Below are 19,637 nucleotides of genomic sequence, written 5' to 3'. Positions count from 1 at the left end.
GAGGAACGCGCCGATGACATCCGAGTCGGTGATGTTGGGCGGCTCGGTGCGCTGCTTCGAAAATCGTCGGATGTAGTCCCGCAGGGATTCTCCCGGCTGCTGGCGACAGCTTCGGAGATCCGAAGAGTTCCCAGGGCACACGTATGTGCCCTGGAAGTTGCCGGCGAAGACTTTGACCAGGTCGTCCCAGTTGGAGATCTGCGCAGGAGGCTGATGCTCCAGCCAGGCTCGGGCGGCGTTGGAGAGGAACAGGGGAAGGTTGCGGATGATGAGGTTGTCATCGTTCGTTCCACCCAGCTGGCAGGCCAGCCGGTAGTCCGCGAGCCACAGTTCCGGCCTTGTCTCCCCTGAGTACTTGGTGATGGTAGTCAGGGTTCGGAACCGGGTCGGGAACGGCGCTCGTCGTATGCCCCGGCTGAAAGCTTGCAGACCGGGTGGTTCGAGCGAGGGGCTCCGATCCTCCCCGCTGTCGTAGCGTCCCCCACGCCTGGGGTGGTAGCCTCGGCGCACCTTCTCGTCGAGGTGGGCTCGACGGTCGCGGTGGTGGTGCTCGTTGTCGAGGCGACCCGGGGCCGCAAGAGCTGTGTTCCGTGTGCGCCCGGTGTGGACCGAGGCTTCCCGCATGAATCGGGAAGTCGCAGCGCGATGCTCCGGGGGGTATCCCTGCCTTCGGGAGGCAGAGCTTTCGGCCCGTCGGACCGCGGCATCTTCCATGAGATTCTTGAGCTCTCCCTGGATACGCCGCCCCTCGCCGGTGGATGGTTCCGGCATCGCTCGGAGTAGTATTGCTGCTGCAGCCAGGTTCTGGCCGACCCCACTGGAAGCCGGGGGCAGCCTTGCCCTGGCATCGTCGGCGATACAGTGCTGGACGTCCTAGGCCAGATGACGCGCCTCTCAGGCGGGTGCTCGGCCTGCCCACTCTTGCCCGATATTTTGCCGGAGTTGCACAAGTTGTTCTGCTTCCTCCTCGAGCCTGGCCTGCATCTCGCGGATTTGCTCGAGCTGTGCGTCCTGACCCCCCGCAAGGACTAGGACCACAGCTAGCTCCTGAAGGATGTCATCGCGAGGCGCAGGCCTATAGGGGGATCGCCGTCCTCCGGCATACCAAGGTGGTTGCCTTCGTCGAGACCCCCTAGATCGACGTGGAAACATTCGTGACTTGGGCCACAGTCCTCGTCGTCAAGGCTGTGGCCATCATCGGAGCAATCGGAGAGGCAGTAGTCACATGCGGTCATGAAGTCCCGCATGGCACTAGGGTCACCGAGCCCGGTGAAATCCCAATCAGAGTCGGGCTCGTCATCTTCCTCAGAACCCGGGGGCCCGTAGGTCGAGACGGCCGTCAGTCGGTCCTAGGTTGACCACATATGATACCCCGGAAGGTTCGGATATGCCTTTATGAAAGCGTCCACCGAAGCGGGTTCGCTCGGTGGGTCGAAGCTGAATCTAAAAGGCACAGGATGGGAAACGGACGGTACCTCTTGATCGACGGATGGTGACGAAGTCGCATCAGGGACAGACTGCACCGTTATCTCAGGTACGAGGCTAACGCCCAGCAAGCCCTTCGCGAGCGTGCTGGCGTCGTCCGTCTGCTTGGGGTTGGCGTGTTGCGGGGAAACGACACTTGTCTTCATCTCATACGCGAGGTCAACACCCGACGTGTCCCCCGCTGGGGCGCCGTCGACTCGCTCGACAGCCGACGAGGTGCCGCCTCCTGCTTGGCCATGGCTGCCCCGCCTCCTCCTCCATTGGCGGGGAAGGTGACAGGACAGACCCGGATGTTGCTCTTCCGCCACGTGGGGAAGACGTCGTCGATTCTGCCGCCGGCGGGCGGGCTGACGGCCGCCATTGTCATTGTCGCGCGGCGGAGGAAGGAGTATCATGTCGTAGCTGTCGTCGAGGGACATGAACTCAAGACTCCCGAAACAGAGCAGCGTCCCGGGCTGGAGAGGTTGCTGGAGACTACTCATCTGGAGCTTGATGGGAAGCTATTCGTCAACACGCAGCAGACCCCTACCTGGCGCACCAACTGTCGGTGTTTCGACCTCGGGGGGTCTCTGGACCGACGAGTAAATTGTCACTGCGTGTCCCAGCCCAGATGGGTCGGCGCGAGACAGAACACAAGGGGGAAACAATAAGGGGAATTGCGGCCTCGTGTTGTCCTTCGCCCAGGGCGGATGCGCTTGCAGTAGGGGGTTACAAGCGTTCGCGAGGGAGAGAGAGAGAGCCTGTGCGTCAGCCCGTCCTCCCGCGCGGCCACCTTCTCGTATGAGGGCCCTGGACCTTCCTTTTATAGATGTAAGGAGAGGGTCCAAGTGTACTACAGGGAGTGTAGCAATGTGCTAACGTGTCTAGTAGGGAGGAGCCAGAGTCCTATGTACATGCCGACGTGGTTGTCGGAGAGGTGTTGCTGCCCTGTTTATGTGATGTCGTGGCCGTCCGAGGAGCGCTTGAGCCCTATGGAAGCACAGCTGTCGGGTGCTGTTGGATCCTTGCTGACGTCTCCTTGCTTCCGTAAGGGTCTGAGAACTGTCGTCGTCATGGAGCACACGGGGTGCCATCATTACTTGTTTACCGGGGCGAGCCAGATGGGACGCCGGTCTTGTTCCCCGTAGCCTGAGCTAGCTAGGGGTAGGGTAATGATGGCCCCTCTGTAGCGTGGTCGGTCCGAGCCCTGGGGTCGGGCGAGGCGGAGACCGACGTCCGAGGTCGAGGCTGAGTCCGAGCCCTGGGGTCGGGCGAGGCGGAGTCCGTCGTCCGAGGTCGAGGTTGAGTCCGAGCCCTAGGGTCGGGCGAGGCGGAGACCGTCTTCCGAGGTCAAGGTGGAGTCCGAGCCCTGGGGTCGGGCGAGGCGGAGACCGTCTTCCGAGGTCAAGGTGGAGTCCGAGCCCTGGGGTCGGGCGAGGTGGAGACCGTCTTCCGGTGTCGAGGTTGAGTCCGAGCCTGGGGTCGGGCGTGGCGGAGCTTCCTATGGCGCCCGAGGCTGGACTTGGCTGTTGTCAGTCTCACCCTGGCGGATGGCACAACAGTCGGAGCAGGACAGGCGGCGCTGTTTTCCTGTCAGGTCAGTCAGTGGAGGGGCGAAGTGACTGCGGTCACTTCAGCCTTGTCGACTGAGGAGCGCGCGTCAGGATAAGGTGTCAGGCGATCCTTGCATTGAATGCTCCTGCGATCCGGTCGGCTGGCGAGGCGATCTGGCCAAGGTTGCTTCTCCGCGAAGCCTGCCTGAGCTGGGCCTCGGGCGAGTCGAAGGTGTGCCCGTCGCTTGAGGGGACCCTCGGGCGAGACGTGAATCCTCCTGGGTCGGCTGTCTTTGCCCGAGGCTGGGCTTGGGCGAGGCGAGATCGTGTCCCTTGAGTGGACGGAGCCTTGACCTGAATTGCGCCCATCAGGCCTTTGCAGCTTTGTGCTGATGGGGTTACCAGCTGAGATTAAGAGTCTTGGGGGTACCCCTAATTATGGTCCCCGACATGTATGCAAAACAAGCATAGAGGTCTTAGACAGGACGAGTAAAGTGGTTCGACAGGAACACACAATGGTTTTTCACACCAACATAGTGAAAATTTTCTCAGAGTAACCTTTAGATGTACTTGCAACTTCGTGTTGCTAGGGTACTAGTCATTAATTTCAAAGTTCGCTTCATGTCATTCAGTGACAAAGAGAGAAATGTGCTAACATCTGGTTGAGCAATGTATGACTGAGATTTCCGGTCTTAAATCATTTGGTAAGGACTTTTTGCTTACTAATAGAATCCAAATTTGTGATGTCTTATATGTCAAAAAGGCTTTCATGCATTATATATCTTTAGGTTACTTCAGGTAAAACTTTATGCATAAGGTGAGAGTAGAGAATTAACTTATCTGTGTTTCATTGTATTTTAGTTTAATTACCCAGATTTCCAAGCAATATAGAGCTTGATATAGTTGTTATGGCCACTTAGCGATATATATAAATATATGATGCCACACAACACAATCAAATAAAATATAGAGCCAAACAAGACTGTTTACGAAGGTTGAGCGTAATGTGACTTCAGGGGCTTGAACAACCCACCACAATCCACGTGAATACAAGCTCAAGCGTATCCGGCGTCAATGCGTGTGCAGCCATCAGGGCTACGACAACACAACAAGCCTTCGTAACAAACGCAACAGGCGCAGTTGTGACTCGATAGTCGGGGTACTAGACAAGTTCACGCAACATGCGCAATAGGTGCAATTGTGGCTCGATGATTACGACAGACGAACAATGCCTACAGAGCATACAAAAAATACGCGACTCAGCGATAACGGTCCGATTAAACGAGACTGCGACATAGCGATCACACGATGCAGCCAAGTTCGTACGACACAAATACTGTGTCGTGTTGCTAGGGCGCAGCCAATGCTCAGCCAATGTCATAACACAACCAATGAATAATGTAGCCTCATCGGCACGTCTGAGTACCCACTATATCATTTAATCGCTCAAGATGAATCCAAAGGCTCAACGTAATATAAATATTTAGAGCGATTTAAGTATGCACAATACAGCCTTCATATATATTTTCATTTTCTGCTAAGTATCTACTACAGGAAATAAAAGCACAAAACAAACACAATAATTAATACATAAACATAACACATCATATGTAAAAGGCAATTTCCATGCATTTTCTACTAATTATTTACGACAGAAAATAATTAATTAAGATAGAAAATATGTCTTATTCTATTTGTTATTTTCAATGAAATAAATAGAATAAATAATATGGAGCGTGCATTAAAATTGTATCATGATAAAAAAATTCAACAGAAAACTGTATATATTATATATAAACATATATAAACGAATAGTGTGGAGCATCATTATTTACCGATAGAGATAAATATGTATTGGAGATATGGGGTAGTGAAAGGGAATTAGGCTTACACCTAGTCCCTAATTAATTTTGGTGGTTGAATTGCCCAACATAAACAATTGGACTAACTAAGTTTGCCCAAGTTTATAGATTACACAGGTGTAAAAGGTTCACACTCAGCCAATAAAAAGACCAAGTTTTGGATTCAACAAAGGAGCTTAGTGGGAACCGAAGGCCCTCTGGTCTGAGAGCACCGGACTGTCCGGTGTACACCGGACAGTGTCCGGTGCACCAGAGGACTCCAGCTCCAACTCGCCACCTTCGGGAATTTCCAGAGGCGACTCCGCTATAATTCACCGGACTGTCCGGTGTACACCGGACAGTGTCCGGTGCGCCAAGGGAGGTCAGCCTCAGGAACTCGCCAGCTTCGAGAAACTCCAACGGCTAGTCCGCTATAACTCACCGGACTGTCCGGTGTGCACCGGACTGTCCGGTGCAACTCCGGAGCAACAGCTACTCGGCGCCAACGGCTACCTGCAGCGCATTTAATGCGCGCTCTGCGCGCGCAGAAGGCAGGCGCGCCCATTCCGGCACACCGGACAAGGAACAGTAGCTGTCCGGTGTGCACCGGACACCCAGGCGGGCCCACAAGTCAGAAGCTCAAACGGTCAGAATCCAACGGCAGTGATGACGTGGCAGGGGGCACCGGACTGTCCGGTGTGCACCGGACTGTCCGGTGTGCACCGGACTGTCCGGTGCGCCATCGAGCAGACAGCCTCCACCAACGGTCAAGTTGGTGGTTGGGGCTATAAATACCCCAACCATCCCACCATTCATTGCATCCAAGTTTTCCACTTCCCAACTACTACAAGAGCTCTAGCATTCAATTCTAGACACACCAAAGAGATCAAATCCTCTCCAAATTCCACACAACGCCATAGTGACTAGAGAGAGTGATTTGCTTGTGTTCTTTCGAGCTCTTGCGCTTGGATTGCTTTCTTCTTTCTTGATCCTTTCTTTGCAATCAAACTCACTTGTAATTGAGGCAAGAGACACCAAACTTGTGGTGGTCCTTGTGGGAACTTTGTGTTCCAAGTGATTGAGAAGAGAAAGCTCACTCGATCCGTGGATCGTTTGAGAGAGGGAAGGGTTGAAAGAGACCCGGCCTTTGTGGCCTCCTCAACGGGGAGTAGGTTTGCAAGAACCGAACCTCGTTAAAACAAATCTCCGTGTCTCACTTGCTTATTCGCTTGGGATTTGTTTTGCGCCCTCTCTCGTGGACTCGTTTCTTTATTACTAACGCTAACCCGGCTTGTAGTTGTGTTTATATTTGTAAATTTCAGTTTCGCCCTATTCACCCCCCCTCTAGGCGACTTTCAATTGGTATCAGAGCCCGGTGCTTCATTAGAGCCTAACCGCTCGAAGTGATGTCGGGAGATCACGCCAAGAAGGAGATGGAGACCGGCGAAAAGCCCACTACAAGCAACGGGAGCACTTCATCGGAAGAGTCCCGCACCAAGAGGAGGGAGAAGAAGAAGATCTCCTCCAACAAAGGGAAGGAGAAGAAATCTTCTTCTCACCACAAAGAGAAGAAGGAAAAATCTTCTTCCCACAAGCTGCATCGGAGTGGGGACAAGCAAAAGAGGATGAGGAAAGTGGTCTACTACGAGACCGACACTTCATCAACATCGACCTCCGGCTCCGACGCGCCCTCCGTAACTTCTAAACGCCAAGAGCGTAAGAAGTTTAGTAAGATCCCCCTACACTATCCTCGCATTTCTAAACATGCACCTTTACTTTCCGTCCCATTAGGCAAACCACCAACTTTTGATGGTGAAGATTATGCTAGGTGGAGTGATTTAATGTGATTTCATCTAACCTCACTCCACAAAAGTATATGGGATGTTGTTGAGTTTGGTGCACAGGTACCATCGGTAGGGGATAAGGACTATGATGAGGATGAGGTGGCCCAAATCGAGCACTTCAACTCTCAAGCGACAACGATACTCCTCGCCTCTTTAAGTAGAGAGGAGTATAACAAAGTGCAAGGGTTGAAAAGCGCCAAGGAGGTTTGGGATGTGCTCAAAACCGCGCACGAGGGAGATGAGCTTACCAAGATCACCAAGCGGGAAACGATCGAGGGGGAGCTCGGTCGGTTCCGGCTTCGCAAAGGGGAGGAGCCACAACACATGTACAACCGGCTCAAGACCTTGGTGAACCAAGTGCGCAACCTCGGGAGCATAAAATGGGACGACCACGAGGTGGTTAAGGTTATTCTAAGATCTCTTATTTTCCTTAACCCTACTCAAGTTCAATTAATTCGTGGTAATCCTAGATACACTAAAATGACCCCCGAGGAAGTTATCGGGCATTTTGTAAGTTTTGAGTGCATGATCGAAGGCTCGAGAAAGATCAACGAGCTTGACGAACCCACCACATCCGAAGCTCAACCCGTCGCATTCAAGGCGACGGAGGAAAAGAAGGAGGAGGCTACACCAAGTCGACAACCAATAGACGCCTCCAAGCTCGACAATGAGGAAATGGCGCTCGTCATCAAAAGCTTCCGCCAAATCCTCAAGCAAAGGAGGGGGAAAGACTACAAGTCCCGCTCCAAGAAGGTTTGCTACAAATGTGGTAAGCCCGGTCATTTTATTGCTAAATGTCCTATATCTAGTGACAGTGACCGAGGCGACGACAAGAAGGGGAGAAGAAAGGAGATGAAGAGGTACTACAAGAAGAAGGGCGGCGATGCCCATGTTTGTCGGGAATGGGATTCCGATGAAAGCTCAAGCGACTCCTCCGACGACGAGGACGCCGCCAACATCGCCGTCACCAAAGGGCTTCTCTTCCCCAACGTCGGCCACAAGTGCCTCATGGCAAAGGACGGCAAAAGGAAAAAGGTTAAATCTAACTCCTCCACTAAATATGAATCTTCTAGTGATGATAATGCTAGTGATGAGGAGGATAGTTTGTGTTCCCTCTTTGCCAACCTTAACATAGCTCAAAAGGAAAAATTAAATGAATTAGTCAGTGCTATTCATGAAAAGGATGACCTTTTGGATTCCCAAGAGGATTGTCTAATTAAAGAAAACAAGAAACATGTTAAGGTTAAAAAGGCTTATGCTTTAGAAATTGAGAAATGTGAAAAATTATCTAGTGAGCTAAGCACTTGCCGTGAGATGATTGACAACCTTAGACATGAAAATGCTAGTTTAAATGCTAAGGTTGATTCACATGTTTGTAATGTTTCAATTCCCAATCCTAGAGATAATAACGATTTGCTTGCTAGGATTGAAGAATTAAACATTTCTCTTGCTAGCCTTAGAGTAGAAAATGAAAATTTAATTGCTAAGGCTAAAGAACTAGATGTTTGCAATGCTACCATTTCCAATCTTAGAGATAAAAATGATATTCTTCATGCTAAGATTGTTGAACTTAATTCTTGCAAACCCTCTACATCTATTGTTGAGCATGTATCTATTTGTACTAGATGTAGAGATGTTGATGTTAATGCTATTCATGATCATATGGCTTTAATTAAACAACAAAATGATCATATAGCAAAATTAGATGCTAAAATTGCCGAGCACAACTTAGAAAATGAGAAATTTAAATTTGCTCGTAGCATGCTTTATAATGGGAGACGCCCGGGCATTAAGGATGGCATTGGCTTCCAAAGGGGAGACAATGTCAAAATTAGTGCCCCTCCTAAGAGATTGTCCAACTTTGTAAAGGGCAAAGCTCCCATGCCTCAGGATAACGAGGGTTACATTTTGTACCCTGTCGGTTATCCTGAGAGCAAAATTAGGAGAATTCATTCTAGGAAGTCTCACTCTGGCCCAAATCATGCTTTTATGTATAAGGGTGAGACATCTAGTTCTAGGCAACCAACCCGTGCTAAGTTGCCTAAGAAAACTCCTACTGCATCAAATGAACATAGTCTTTCATTTAAAACTTTTGATGCATCTTATGTTTTGACTAACAAATCCGGCAAAGTAGTTGCCAAATATGTTGGGGGCAAGCACAAGGGGTCAAAGACTTGTGTTTGGGTACCCAAAGTTCTTGTGTCTAATGCCAAAGGACCCAAAACCATTTGGGTACCTAAAGTCAAGAACTAAACTTGTTTTGTAGGTTTATGCATCCGGGGGCTCAAGTTGGATACTCGACAGCGGGTGCACAAACCACATGACAGGGGAGAAAAGGATGTTCTCCTCATATGAGAAAAACCAAGATCCCCAAAGAGCGATCACATTCGGGGATGGAAATCAAGGTTTGGTCAAAGGATTGGGTAAAATTGCTATATCACCTGACCATTCCATTTCCAATGTTTTTCTTGTAGATTCTTTAGATTACAACTTGCTTTCTGTATCTCAATTATGTCAAATGGGCTACAACTGTCTTTTTACTGATATTGGTGTCACTGTCTTTAGAAGAAGTGATGATTCAATAGCATTTAAGGGAGTGTTAGAGGGTCAGCTATACTTGGTAGATTTTGATAGAGCTGAACTCGACACTTGCTTAATTGCTAAGACTAACATGGGTTGGCTCTGGCACCGCCGACTAGCCCATGTTGGGGTGAAGAATCTTCACAAGCTTCTAAAGGGAGAACACATTTTAGGATTAACAAATGTTCATTTTGAGAAAGACAGGATTTGTAGTGCATGCCAAGCAGGGAAGCAAGTTGGCACTCATCATCCGCATAAGAACATAATGACGACCGACAGGCCACTGGAGCTCCTACACATGGATCTATTCGGCCCGATAGCTTACATAAGCATCGGCGGGAGTAAGTACTGTCTAGTTATTGTGGATGATTATTCTCGCTTCACTTGGGTATTCTTTTTACAGGAAAAATCTCAAACCCAAGAGACCTTAAAGGGATTCTTAAGACGGTCTCAAAATGAGTTCGGCTTAAGGATCAAGAAAATAAGAAGCGACAACGGAACGGAGTTCAAGAACTCTCAAATCGAAAGCTTCCTTGAGGAGGAGGGCATCAAGCATGAGTTCTCTTCTCCCTACACGCCACAACAAAATGGTGTAGTGGAGAGGAAGAATAGAACTCTATTGGACATGGCAAGGACCATGCTTGATGAATACAAGACTTCGGATCGGTTTTGGGCCGAGGCGGTCAACACTGCCTGCTACGCCATCAACCGGTTGTATCTACACCGAATCCTCAAGAAGACATCATACGAACTCCTAACCGGTAAAAAGCCCAATATTTCATATTTTAGAGTCTTTGGTAGCAAATGCTTTATTCTTGTTAAAAGAGGTAGAAAATCTAAATTTGCTCCTAAGACTGTAGAAGGCTTTTTACTTGGTTATGACTCAAACACAAGGGCATATAGGGTCTTTAACAAGTCCACTGGACTAGTTGAAGTCTCATGTGACGTTGTGTTTGATGAAACTAACGGCTCTCAAGTAGAGCATGTTGATCTTGATGAGATAGGTGATGAAGAGGCTCCATGCATCGCGCTAAGGAACATGTCCGTTGGGGATGTGCGTCCTAAGGAATCCGAAGAGCCTCCAAATGCACAAGATCAACCATCCTCCTCCACGCAAGCATCTCCACCAACTCAAAATGAGGATGAAGCTCAAGTTGATGAAGAAAAAGATCAATCAAATGAGCCACCTCAAGATGACGGCATAGATCAAGGGGGAGATGCAAATGATCAAGACAAGGAGGATGAAGAACAAAGGCCGCCACACCCAAGAGTCCATCAAGCAATCCAACGAGATCACCCCGTCGACACCATCCTCGGCGACATTCATAAGGGGGTAACCACTCGATCTCGTGTTGCACATTTTTGTGAACATTACTCGTTTGTTTCCTCTATTGAGCCACACAGGGTAGAGGAAGCACTCCAAGATTCGGATTGGGTGGTGGCAATGCAAGAGGAGCTCAACAACTTCACGAGAAATGAGGTATGGCATTTAGTTCCACGTCCTAACCAAAATGTTGTAGGAACCAAATGGGTCTTCTGCAACAAGCAAGACGAGCATGGTGTGGTGACAAGGAACAAAGCTCGACTTGTGGCCAAAGGATACTCCCAAGTCGAAGGTTTGGATTTTGGTGAAACCTATGCACCCGTAGCTAGGCTTGAGTCAATTCGCATTTTATTGGCCTATGCTACTTACCATGGCTTTAAGCTTTATCAAATGGACGTGAAAAGTGCCTTCCTCAACGGACCAATCAAGGAAGAGGTCTATGTTGAGCAACCTCCCGGCTTTGAAGACAGTGAGTATCCTAACCATGTCTATAAGCTCTCTAAGGCGCTTTATGGGCTCAAGCAAGCCCCAAGAGCATGGTATGAATGCCTTAGAGATTTTCTTATTGCAAATGGCTTCAAAGTCGGAAAGGCCGATCCTACACTCTTTACTAAAACACTTGAGAATGATTTGTTTGTATGCCAAATTTATGTTGATGATATTATATTTGGGTCTACTAACGAGTCTACATGTGAAGAGTTTAGTAGGATCATGACACAGAAATTCGAGATGTCTATGATGGGGGAGTTGAAGTATTTTCTAGGATTCCAAGTCAAGCAACTCCAAGAGGGCACCTTCATTAGCCAAACAAAATACACTCAAGATATTCTAAGCAAGTTTGGAATGAAGGATGCCAAGCCCATCAAGACACCCATGGGAACCAATGGGCATCTCGACCTCGACACGGGAGGTAAGTCCATGGATCAAAAGGTATACCGGTCGATGATAGGTTCTTTACTCTATTTATGTGCATCTCGACCGGATATTATGCTTTCCGTATGCATGTGTGCAAGATTCCAAGCCGACCCTAAGGAAGCTCACCTTACGGCCGTAAAACGAATCTTGAGATATTTGGCTTATACTCCTAAGTTTGGGCTTTGGTATCCTAGGGGATCCACATTTGATTTGATTGGTTATTCAGATGCCGATTGGGCGGGGTGTAAAATCAATAGGAAGAGCACATCGGGGACTTGCCAGTTCTTGGGAAGATCCTTGGTGTCTTGGGCTTCAAAGAAGCAAAATTCGGTCGCTCTTTCCACCGCCGAAGCCGAGTACATTGTCGCAGGCCATTGTTGCGCGCAATTGCTTTGGATGAGGCAAACCCTGCGGGACTACGGTTACAAATTAACCAAAGTCCCTTTGCTATGTGATAATGAGAGTGCAATCAAAATGGCCGACAATCCCGTCGAGCACAGCCGCACTAAGCACATAGCCATTCGGTATCACTTTCTTAGAGATCACCAACAAAAGGGAGATATCGAGATTTCTTACATTAATACTAAAGATCAATTAGCCGATATCTTTACCAAGCCTCTTGATGAACAATCTTTTAACAAACTTAGGCATGAGCTCAATATTCTTGATTCACGCAATTTCTTTTGCTAGATTGCACACATAGCTCATTTATATACCTTTGATCATATCTCTTTTATATGCTATGACTAATGTGTCTTCAAGTCTATTTCAAAACCAAGTCATAGGTATATTGAAAGGGAATTGGAGTCTTCGGCGAAGACAAAGGCTTCCACTCCGTAACTCATACTTCGCCATCACTCCAAGCAACTCTCTAATCTTTGGGGAGAAATGAGCACCAAAGAAAAGGACTTCGTCTTTGGGAAAGAGTAAGAGCCCAAAAGCAAAAGGTCCGGACTTCGTCTTTGGTATAATCTTAACTCATTTATTTATGACCAAAGGGGAAGATAGCACTTAGAGGGCTCTAATGATTCCGTTTTTGGCGATTCATGCCAAAAAGGGGGAGAATGAGCCCAAAGCAAAAGGACCGCACCACCACCACCAATTTCAAAAAACTTGAGTGTTGAATATTTTCAATTGGTATCTTTTTTTGTTCAAAAGGGGAGAAAGTAGTATTTCAAAATGATACATCAAAACCCTCTTGAGCACTAAGAGGTGTATCTCTTTTAGGGGGAGTTTTGTTTAGTCAAAGGAGAAGCATTTGAAACAAGGGGAGAAAATTTCAAATCTTGAAAATGCTTTGCAAAATCTTATTTATTCACCTTTGACTAGTTGCAAAAGAACCTTGAAAAGGATTTTACAAAAGAGTTTGCAAAAACAAAACATGTGGTGCAAACATGGTCCAAAATGTTATATAAGAAAGAAACAATCCATGCACATCTTGTAAGTATTTATATTGGCTCAATTCCAAGCAACCTTTACACTTACATTATGCAAACTAGTTCAATTATGCACTTCTATATTTGCTTTGGTTTGTGTTGGCATCAATCACCAAAAAGGGGGAGATTGAAAGGGAATTAGGCTTACACCTAGTCCCTAATTAATTTTGGTGGTTGAATTGCCCAACATAAACAATTGGAGTAACTAAGTTTGCCCAAGTTTATAGATTACACAGGTGTAAAAGGTTCACACTCAGCCAATAAAAAGACCAAGTTTTGGATTCAACAAAGGAGCTTAGTGGGAACCGAAGGCCCTCTGGTCTGAGAGCACCGGACTGTCCGGTGTACACCGGACAGTGTCCGGTGCACCAGAGGACTCCAGCTCCAACTCGCCACCTTCGGGAATTTCCAGAGGCGACTCCGCTATAATTCACCGGACTGTCCGGTGTACACCGGACAGTGTCCGGTGCGCCAAGGGAGGTCAGCCTCAGGAACTCGCCAGCTTCGGGAAACTCCAACGGCTAGTCCGCTATAACTCACCGGACTGTCCGGTGTGCACCGGACTGTCCGGTGCAACTCCGGAGCAACGGCTACTCGGCGCCAACGGCTACCTGCAGCGCATTTAATGCGCGCTCTGCGCGCGCAGAAGGCAGGCGCGCCCATTCCGGCACACCGGACAAGGAACAGTAGCTGTCCGGTGTGCACCGGACACCCAGGCGGGCCCACAAGTCAGAAGCTCAAACGGTCAGAATCCAACGGCAGTGATGACGTGGCAGGGGGCACCGGACTGTCCGGTGCGCCATCGAGCAGACAGCCTCCACCAACGGTCAAGTTGGTGGTTGGGGCTATAAATACCCCAACCACCCCACCATTCATTGCATCCAAGTTTTCCACTTCCCAACTACTACAAGAGCTCTAGCATTCAATTCTAGACACACCAAAGAGATCAAATCCTCTCCAAATTCCACACAACGCCATAGTGACTAGAGAGAGTGATTTGCTTGTGTTCTTTCGAGCTCTTGCGCTTGGATTGCTTTCTTCTTTCTTGATCCTTTCTTTGCAATCAAACTCACTTGTAATTGAGGCAAGAGACACCAAACTTGTGGTGGTCCTTGTGGGAACTTTGTGTTCCAAGTGATTGAGAAGAGAAAGCTCACTCGATCCGTGGATCGTTTGAGAGAGGGAAGGGTTGAAAGAGACCCGGCCTTTGTGGCCTCCTCAACGGGGAGTAGGTTTGCAAGAACCGAACCTCGGTAAAACAAATCTTCGTGTCTCACTTGCTTATTCGCTTGGGATTTGTTTTGCGCCCTCTCTCGCGGACTCGTTTCTTTATTACTAACGCTAACCCGGCTTGTAGTTGTGTTTATATTTGTAAATTTCAGTTTCGCCCTATTCACCCCCCCCCCCCTCTAGGCGACTTTCAGGTAGTACTTGTGCACGCAATATTTTGTACTTTCCCTTTATTTCTCTCGTTTACAATTTTTTTTGACTCCGTCATCATGAGTGCCGCATGCATGCATGCCCATTTTTTTTCACCCACTAGCACGGCATGCACAAACTACCAGGGCGGCAAGCAGGCGGATCCGCTTTCCATGCGATGACCGTGGAATGAAAGATCCATTTTATTGTTGCCGCTTTGACTGGGGAAAGCATTTCCTGGGCCACGGCGCTAAGCCCACTAACAGCGCCACCGGTGGTCTCAGTTCGGCGGGCAACGGGCGCGACTGCCGGCACGCCGCACGGCATGGCCCTGGCGCGGCTACCGGCGCGAGCGGCTCTGGTTCGGGCGTGGTCCCGATGCGGCTCCGGCACAATCGAGCGCGCGGCTGCTGGCGCGCAGTGCGATTTCCGACGCGGGCGGAGCACCACTACAGTGATGGCAGTTCGTCGCGCATGAATTGCAGCTCGTGCACAACTCAATCAGTAAACATACCACTTGTTTGCGTAGAGGGAGAATCGAAGCCTGTCGCGTAGGACAGTTTGGCTAGGCCAAGAGACCTGCCAGCTTGACGAAGAGTTGATGCAGATCTGATCCCGCAGCAACGTCGAGGTAGAGCATGCTGATAACGTGTTGAGAACTACGTTACCACGGATCACCAGATCCGCACCCTTCCCTCCCGTCAGCAGATTAGGCGCGAGAAGTCGTGGAAGACCCGTATCCCTTCCCAGAAGCACGACAGTGAAAACACACGAGACACGATGTAGGGTTGGGTCTTTGGCCTCTTTCTCTTTTCTGTATTATGAGGTGGTGTATAGGTTTCTTATATAGAGATGTGAGACCCCTAAGAGACAAAACGGTATTTGCCCACATAACCCTAACTAGGGTTACTTAACAATAAGAACATTTCAGACGAAACAACGTTGCTATCACGATTGTGTATGATTGAGACTTGCATGGGGGAAAAGGGAGGAAGACCCCTAGCCAGAAATAGGGATGGCAACGGGGAATTCCCCGTCGGGTTTTGGCTCCCCATCCCCGTCCCCACGACAAAAAAACTTCCCCGTGGGGATCCCCACGAACGCTTGCGGGGGACATTTCTTCCCCATCCCCGTTACCCGCGGGGATAAATCCCCATCGGGGATCCCCGTCCCCGCTTAAATTATAATTAGATCGTACTTTATTTGTTATTAATGTAAAACATTTTCACTTATACACATTGTTAGATGTAAAAATCATTATGTGTACATTAAAATGAATGTATTTGTACAACTAGTGATATCTTGGCAAGATAATTATTTATTTTTTATCATTAACTATTATATGAAAACATCGTCACATGTAAGTTTAACGGGTCCCCGCGGGGAACGGGGATGGGGAATGCTTCCCCATCCCCGTCCCCGTTTACCCGTCGGGGGAGAAATTTTCCCCGTTTACATCCCCGTGGGGGAAGAAATTTCCCCATCCCCGTCCCCTAATAGAGGAATTCTCCGCGGGGAATCGGGGATCGGGTCCCCATTGCCATCTCTAGCCAGAAACCAGGCGCGTGGCCCAGCCAGCGCGCGGCCCAGCATGGTCACCAAGGCCTTGCTGGCCTGCTCGATGGAGAAGGCCCAAGACCCAGCTCAGCGTTTTCGGTGGAGAAGGCCCAGGCGATTGGATGAGCCTGTTGGCGACACGAGATGAAGGCGCAGAGCGAGATCAGTGGCGCAGGTCCATGGAGCGAGCTGGAGCCGGCCCTAGCTTCCTATCGTTTGGCGCGGCCCACGGAGAGGCAAGGCGCGGCGGCCTTGTGCCTTGTGCGGAGGCCTAATGGCACACTGTGGCGCCGCCTTGAACACGACCACGATGTACTTCCGTTCTTGGCGAACCCAGAGGGAGCGTTCTGATTAACATATTAAAAATAGAATGATAAATGAATCTGTTGTCTCTACAGGGTAGCATCCCTTCGGGTTAGAAAAAAGATCGAGTGCCCATCCTTATGAACTCCGTCGTTGGATGCTTGTTGTGCTTTTCTCATGAATTAATGACGTGGACGCTGTTTCTCAACAGTAACTTTTCTGATAAACTAGCTGTTGGGAGAATCTGTCTTCGGAGATAATCTGCTGGCCAAAGAATGTAGGTGTTTGGTAAATCTGTCATGATTTTATGCATGGTGTGAAAATTGAGCAAAATGCCCCTCTAGCGGTTTTGACTACAATCACTGTTCAGTGCAAGCAAAATTGCAAGATGCTAGTTTGTTTGTTGGCCAGATGTCTTACGTGCGTGATGTAAAGTAAGCTCACTTGTACGTAGCTGCTAGTTTGCTGTGAAGTACGAGTTGTTGGTTTCTTGGTAGTCGCGGCGGCAACAGGCTCGCGTGCGGTGGTGACACGGCTGGAAGTTCGTGCTCCGCAGTTTTCACTCCCTTGTTGACTCGTTTCCTACGTTCGCTTGCCACCAATATTTGGTACGAGTATCCAGGCATCCCCCCCACGTACAATACAGCCGAAGAAGAATCCAAGCACAGGTGCCACGAAGCATGGTTTAATTAGGTCCAACTCCATTGTCACTACCGCCTCAGATAATTAAGAAGCGGAGAACGTCAGGGGCAGACAGGCAACTGAAACTACTACTGGTAGCTTAGGAGGTCGCCACCGGAAACCGTCGACCAAGTCTTTCAGTCTTGCAGGTCGTTGGACTGCTTCCAGAAATCGACCCACACCAGCCGCAGCCGGCGACGGTCCGCAACAACGAATAATGCCGCGTCGCCGCGACCGATCACCGCCTCTGCACCTGATCCTTCTACAAAAGCGGCCCTTGTCTCCGCCGCATTCAACCCTCAACCGCACCTACCCTGGAACTGGAAAGGATGGGATTGGGAGAGCTTTTTGGGATTATGATCCTCCCGTCCGCTGGCTGGTACTCCGCAGCGCGTCGTCGCTCCTCTGGTCTTCTCGAGCTCGCCAACTCGCCGGTAAGGTGAGATTTTCCTTTGAGCGCCCGCTAACAGCGCACGCCCTCGGTAAAAGTCATTCTGTGACTGATCTACCCCTCCCTCCCTTCCTCCTCTTGCTCCTTTTTCACTCGTGCTGCTGCCCATTTTCCCCAGTCCGGCCGCCACGGACGAACGAAGGTTCGGTCAGCGTGGACGTCCTTCCAACTCCCTGCTGCCATGGAGGAAGGCGCATCCCCCCCACCGTGTAGCGCCCTGGTACCCCTGCATTCCCTTCATTCACTGAGTCCTGCAGTAGTAGTTGATTGCGCCATGGACGGAGAGGATCGTGAGTCAGAGGAATGGAGGTGCGCCGGCTTGGGGATTGACATACCAGGCGACCCCCTTGCTCATAGGCCCCTTCTTCCACCTCCGGATGCATCATTTGTAGATGTAAGGTTATGCCATTTTGTTTATGTATATTTTATTTTGTTTGCAGTGAGTGACTAGTATGTCGGTTTAGGGTTTACAAATTGATTGGGGCTCCATAGAAATTGAGGAAATATGGGAGGAAGAAGGAGCACAAGAGGTTGTGTCAGAGGCTGTCATGTATGACAAGTTGGGCTTAATGGATGAAGATAATCAGGAATCGAATGCGAGACAACAAGCTTTTAGTTGTAGACCATGTCCAGTTCGCAACAGAAATGATGATTCTGATGATGAAATAGGTGCATTACCCTGCAAGGATGCTATACCTAGAGAGCGAATATTAGTTTGTAACCGATCGAACCCTATTATGAAGGTTGGTAGTTTATACAAGGATATGAAAGAATTTAGACTGGCTATAAGGCAATACGCGATTAACAATGAGTTTGAGTTAGGAATTGAGTCAAGCGCTCCATTCAGATATCGTGGTTACTGTAAAGGTGGTGATTGCCCTTGGAGAATTAATGCGAGACCCGAAGTTGCTGGTTCCCCCACTATAGTTGTGAGTATTTTTTAGTACTTGTTTTTTTGATCATTGAACTTTCTTCGGACCATGTTGTGATGCTAAAACGGTGTAAATGATTTATTTTATGCAGGTTTCAGTCATTGTTGACCACCACACTTGCACTTCTAGTGGTCGAAGGAAGACCACAACACCAACAGAGATATTGCTCATGTCTGGAATGGCAGCACACTGGGAAACCTTGTCAGCACGGTCTTGTGGTTATAATAGCGCAACAGTTGCGAGATGTAGGAATGGAGCATTTCGTTGATGATTATTTTTCAGTGGACAAATTTAAAAAAGCTTATGGTAGAATGATCGAGTCCCTGGGTGATAAGTCCTTTTGGCCCAAAGTCAACCTAGCCGACGAAGTAGGGGCACCACTTGGGAAACGATCTGTTGGTCGACAGAGAAAGAATAGAATTAAAAGTTGCCTTGAAGGTGGTAAAGGAAAGAAAAAAGTATCTGGAAATGAAAATGAAAATGAGAGAAAGATACTAAGAGGAAAGATAAAGTGCCCAAATTGTGGTCAACTAGGTCATCGGAAAGCAAGCCCAAAATGCCCCCTTAATGGAACTAAAAAGAGGTAAGCCACAAATAGATCATTATTAATATAGGTTTCATGTTAATAATATACATCTGATTGTTATGTTTATATGCAGAAAATGAAAACCAAGGATGAATACCACAAAACAGTGGTTTCCCAAAGAAAACATGGCTGGTCCTGGTGTCAACATCCCTACTGCAGAGGTTGTTCCTAGTGTTGTTCCTGGTGTTGTTGCTGGTGCTGTTCCTAGTGCTGTTCCTGGTGTCAACACCCCAACTGCAGAAGCTGGCCTTTCATCGCCTCCAAGAAAGATTAGAAGAGTCGTACGCAAGATTACACCGAAGAAGAAAGCCTCACTGCTGCTGCAGTTTGAATCTGTCTTGGACAGATACATACTATTAAATTGATACATACTATTGCCTGACAGATACATACTATTGCCTGACAGATAGTGTAATCTGTGTGAACATGTGAACTTATATGTTTGAGTACCTGCAATGGCAAGTGATACATACTATTGCCTGACAGATAGTGCAACAACGACTGCAAACATAGCTTAATCTGACAACTGCTCGAACAGACATTTAGTTCACAAATTGTGCTGACAAATGCTCGAACACACACATTGTTCTCACATTAATCTGTCAAATACTAGAACATACACATACTTGAACAAACACATACTCGAACTGACACATACTTGACAGAACAACGAACAAATATGGTAGTCTCTTGTTGCCGACAAAAGACTTACTAGATGTATTACATCACAAATACTACATTACAAATTACT

General features: G+C 48.5%; 1 long non-coding RNA gene across 1 annotated transcript; it reads left to right on the top strand.

Annotated features, from left to right (window-relative positions):
- Positions 1-17,236: 17,236 nt before the first annotated feature.
- LOC109945349 (uncharacterized) lies at positions 17,237-19,371 on the top strand. The gene is made up of 4 exons (XR_002268507.1): positions 17,237-17,356; positions 17,487-18,297; positions 18,392-18,883; positions 18,960-19,371. It is a non-coding gene; the product is annotated as an uncharacterized lncRNA (long non-coding RNA).
- The last annotated feature ends 266 nt before the right edge of the window (positions 19,372-19,637 follow it).

This window comes from Zea mays, chromosome 3 (assembly GCF_902167145.1).
Source record: "Zea mays cultivar B73 chromosome 3, Zm-B73-REFERENCE-NAM-5.0, whole genome shotgun sequence".
In the NCBI taxonomy this organism is placed as follows: Eukaryota; Viridiplantae; Streptophyta; class Magnoliopsida; order Poales; family Poaceae; genus Zea; species Zea mays.
This window is presented reverse-complemented; position numbering and strand designations above follow the sequence as displayed.